The 5,194-nt window shown below is 47.8% G+C and overlaps 1 pseudogene; it reads left to right on the forward strand.

Moving 5' to 3' along the window:
* Window positions 1-422: 422 nt before the first annotated feature.
* LOC129471520 (proline-rich protein 3-like) lies at window positions 423-1,013 on the forward strand (annotated as a pseudogene).
* Window positions 1,014-5,194: the final 4,181 nt, after the last annotated feature.

Below are 5,194 nucleotides of genomic sequence, written 5' to 3' on the forward strand. Positions count from 1 at the left end.
ACAAAGTAATCAAGATCTCAGCCCATTCTCCTTTGAGATTCCACTATAGTAAGCCTGTCTGACTGATTGGGGTGTTTGCGAGAATGGACTTCTAGAGCCACCAAGAGAGAAATCACCTTGGGACATAGAGACACATGCTCAATGCCAGCTCTATGTATGTGGAAAGGGGAGCTACACTTTGTGCCCAAACTAGTAACCCTGACATGGTGTGCACCATCTGGGGGCAATGGCTGAACATGAGATTATAAACCAAAGCCAGAAGCCGCGTGGGCAGCACTGTGGCCAGCCTGAGGGTCCAAACCAGTGAGAGCATTAGCGCAGCCCCAGGTTGCATGGGACTGGACATAAGTAATTGCAGCCAGAAACTGTGCCCTGCTGGAGGCTTGGTCCAGTTCCTTCATTAAGAATTCCTCTGGCCAAATCCCAGTGCAGTCTTTGCTGCTGCCACGATGCCAAAATGAAAGACGCAGAATCAGCACCAACCCCCGCCACAGCAGCAGCCCCCACTGCCCGAGAGGGAAAAGACTGGAGATGACGAGGATGGGAGTCCCATCGGATCACCCAGCCTTCTGAGCCTCCCCCCATGGCCAGTGGAAAACCTGATGACCCTAAGTCAGCTCCTCACAGAAGTCCTCCAGGAGCAAGGGAATCACTGATTCTACCGCTGCTGAGCCTCCCACCTCCTCCTCAGGGTAGAGGCCCAGTGCCAGGAGGCCTTGGCCCCAGGCCTAACCCATATGATTGTGGTTGGTGGGGAGTCAATGCTGAACCTCCTTTTCCGGGGCCAGGTCATGGGGGTTCCGCCAGGCGAAGCCTTCACAAAGAACAGAGAAACCCTCAAAGGCTCTAAAGCTGGTCTCTTCTCAAGAATACCAGCCCACTAGGATGACCCCCAGGTTATGGAAGACAAATCCCACCGCCTAGTCTGTGGACATTTTGCCAAAAAGGGCCACTGTTTATATGAGGACCTCTGTGCCTTCCACCACCCAGGCATCAATAGCCCTCCTCTGTGAGACTGTGTCCTCCCATCCAGGGTGGAAACAGCCATCTGTGACCAGCAGCCATGTATTTCCCTGTGGCCCTGTGATGGCTACTATGAGGCTCTTCCAGCACTCCCAGCCAGTGACACACCCACTCTATCTGCCCCTCTTCCCCCGTGTGGGGTCCAGGGTTGTGTTGCATCACTGGGGCGAGGCGCACACACTTTCTTCTGACGCAGCCTCCAGAGACTCGCCTTTGGGACCAATCCTTGCTCCCTTCAGCTGCCTCCTGGATCTTCCCCCTGTCAAATGACTGCTGAACAGGAAACCTCTTTGGGGCTGTTTCTTGTGCATCTGTCCACCTGTTCCCAGTATTGCCCTCCGTTCCTGAGAGCCCTAGAGCAGTTTCCTACCCTTCCCTTCTTCTAACTGCTTGTTTTAAGTCCTTTTCATGTGACACCCCTTACTCCCAGTGTTGTCAGCTGCTTGTGGAACTCAGCCAGGTTGTTTAATCTGGGGTCAAGTCTGAGTGACTGATACAGAGTTACTTCCTAAAAGGCCACTCTCCCTGCTTTTGGATTTCGTAGTTTCTCCGTCAGTAGCACGATCCCCACCGCTACCGCCTTTGATCACTGTGCTTTGTGAAACTCTGCATCCCCTCACAGCCTTTCTCAGTGTCTGTGGCATGTCTGTGACTTCCCAACAATAGAGTAAGTTTTTCTGCCAAAATGAGTACGGCTCTTGGTGCCCTCCAGACTTTCCACCTCCCAACATGGGGGAATTGTGACCTCTCCATCGGACTGCCTCCCTGGTCCTCCCCATTCTTCCCATTCTTCTCTTGGTGTTGGTCATCCTGGGTCTGACACATGCCCATGAGACGTCTTAAAAAGCCTCAGATGGCTTTACCCTACCTAGATCCTTTCCAGCCCATTTTAGTTAGACTATGTCATTGGGAGGCCACCAGTCCTTTCATTTGAGTTCTGTGAATCTCCACCTTGCTTATCTTTGGGTGGAACCTGGAAAGTACTGTTGCCCTCTTCCAACCCTCTTTCCCTACATCCCTGGCACTGATTGTTTTCTATGAAAATGGCAGAGAACAGGTTAAGTTTCGAACTGGCCCTCAGGATATGAGTCAGGAGTTGAATGGGCAAAAGGGAGGGATGAGAGCTGTTGGAGAACTGAGAATGAGTTTTTTGTGTGTGTGTGTAACTTTTTTTATATATTAGTAATAAATGCAGTGAAAACAAACCAACAAAAAAGAGAGTTCTGGGTCTGAGCACAGTGGCTCCCTCTTATAATCCCAGCACTTTGGGAGGCTGACACAGGAGGATTGCTTGAAGCCAGGAGTTTAAGACCAGCCTGGGCAAACATAGCAAGACCCCTTTTCTACAATAAAATAAAATAAGAAAAAAAGTTAGCTGGGCATGATGGTGCACACCTGTAGTCCCAGCTACTCAGGAGGCTGAGTTAGGAGGATCATTTGAGCCCAGGAGTTCCACACTGCACTCCAGCCTGGGTGACCGAGCGAGACTCTGTCTCTAGTAAAAACTTTTAAAAAATAAAAAAGAGTTCCTTTGAATTGCTGGACTGAGTAATTCCCCAAAGCTGTCCCAAAATTTGGGAAGAGAAACAACACTTGTCTAGTATGTGCAGTTTCAGGCCTGTTGTAATTTGCAAAATTAGAGGTGAGCTCGACTATTCCCCCAAGCTGCTAAATAAAGCACAGGCAAGTTTCCCTTCATTTCGTCATTATTATTGTTTCAGTGAAGGCCCCATCCTTTAGACCCAGAGCCCACCTGGGGCTTCTCTTTTCCTTTTCATGTTTGCTCCCACGCCCGTGGCTGTGACTGCAAAGCCATGGGCCTGATTATCGGGATAAGGTTTAATTGTCTCCCATTTAAAATGAAAAGAGTAGACTTGGCCAGGTACACATCTTAGATAATTAATTCCAATTTTTTTTCCAGCCTCAACATGCAGACAGGAGCATGAATTCATCCTCAATTTAAAGGTGATGCCAGATGTGATGGCACTTGCCATAACCCCAGCTACTCAGGAGGCCAAGGTGGGAGGATGGCTTGAGCCCAGGAGGTCAAGACTACAGTGAGCCATTATCACGCTACTGCACTTTAGCCTGGGTGACAGGAGGAGACCCTGTCTCTAATAAACAAGTAAATGAAAATAAAGTTGAGGTCACTGATACTCGAAGAGGTTAATGCAAACTGGGAATGTCCCACAGTTTTAGGACCCAGTTGTGGTGGATCACTTGTGAAAATGGTCCCAATCTTCCACCAGTTATATCCATGCCTGTTTTTAAATTTTATTTTCATTTTGGTAAAATACACATAACATTAATTTACCATCTTAAACATTTTAAAATTAATCCTGTCTAACTGAACTGAAACTTTGTACCCTTTAATCAACATGTCCCTATTTTCCTCTCTGAGGCATTTTTGTGTCCACCTCAGCGACGTGAAGTACATTCACATTGTTGTGCAATCATCACCACCATCTGTCTCAGAATGTGTTTATCTTCCCAAACTGAAACTGTTCCCATGAAAACACTAACTCCCATCCTCACTTCTCCAGCCCCTGGAACCTACCATTCCACTTTCTGTCTCTGAGTTTCACTATTCTAGGGACCTCATAAAAGTGGAATTGGCCGGGCACAGCGGCTCACATCTGTAGTCCCAGCACTTTGGGAGGCCAAGGTGGGTGGATCATGAGGTCAGGAGTTCAAGACAAGCCTGGCCAATATGGTGAAACCCTGTCTCTACTGAAAATACAAAAACTAGCCGGGCATGGTGGCACGCACCTGTAATCCCAGCTACTTGGGATGCTGAGGCAGGAGAATCACTTGAACCCGGGAGGCGGAGGTTGCAGTGAGCCGAGATCATGCCACCGCACTCCAGCCTGGGCAATGGAGCGAGATTCCGTCTCAAAAAAATAAAAAAGTGGAATCATACAGTATTTGTCTTTTTATGACTGGTTTATTTCACTGAGCTTGTATTTAAGTTTCATCCATGTGGTAGCATGGGTCATAATTTCCTTTCTAAGGCTGAATAACATTCCAGTGTATGTATACACCACATTTAGTTTATCCATTCATCTGTCAATAGACGTAGCAGACACCTCTTGGCTGTCATGAATAATGCTGCTATAAACATGGGGGTTCGAATATCTGAGGCCTTGTTTTTCATTCTTTTGAGTATACACCCAGAAGTTGAAGTGCTTAATTGCATGGTAATTTTTTTTTTTTTTTTTTTTGAGACCAAATTTCATTCTTGCCACCCAGGCTGGAGTCCAGTGGCACGATCTCGGCTCACTGCAACCTCCGCCTCCTAGGTTCAAGTGATTCTCCTGCCTCAGCCTCCTGAGTAGCTGGGATTGCAGGCTCCCACCACCACGCCCGGCTAATTTTGCATTTTTAGTATAGATGAGGTTTCACCATGTTGGCAAGGCTGGCCTCGAACTCCTGACCGCAGATGATCTGCCCACCTCAGCCTCCCAAAATGCTGGGATTACAGGTGTGAGCCACCATGCCCGGCCAGTAATTCTAGGTTTCTTTGAGGAACCGCTATACTGTTTCCACAGCACTGCACCATTTACATTCACACCAATAGTGTGCAAGTGTTCCAGTTTCTCCACATCTTCGCCAACAGACTGGTTGGGTTCTGTGTTTTTGATAATATCCGTGCTAGTGAGTGTGAGATGGTATCTCATTGTGGTTTTAATTTGCCTTTGCCTAATATCCATTCCTTTCCCAGTGTGACATGGCAGCTCCTCCCATCAAGCAATGACATCTGTGGTGGCTTCATGCCTTGTTTTGGTCTTTAGAATGTGATGGAGTGAGGTTGTACTGTGAAAGGAAAATAAGTCTCCCGAAAATCACTAAGCCAGAGGGAAAAGCCAAGCTGGGAACTGCATAGGGCAAACCTGCCTCCCATTCTATTCCTAAATAACACAGCTACAGATGTTTTATTTATTTTATTTTATTTATTTACTCTGAGACAGAGTCTCGCTCTGTCACCCAGGCTGGAGTGCAGTGGTGTGATCTCAGCTCACTGCAACCTCCGCCTCCTGGGTTCAAGCAATTCTCCTGCCTCAGCCTCCCGAGTAGCTGGGATTACAGGCGCCCACCACCACACCCAGCTAATTTTTATATTTTTAGTGGAGACCGGGTTTCACCATGTTGGTGAGGCTGGTCTCAAACTCTT

This window comes from Symphalangus syndactylus, chromosome 21, assembly GCF_028878055.3.
Source record: "Symphalangus syndactylus isolate Jambi chromosome 21, NHGRI_mSymSyn1-v2.1_pri, whole genome shotgun sequence".
Taxonomy (NCBI): Eukaryota; Metazoa; Chordata; class Mammalia; order Primates; family Hylobatidae; genus Symphalangus; species Symphalangus syndactylus.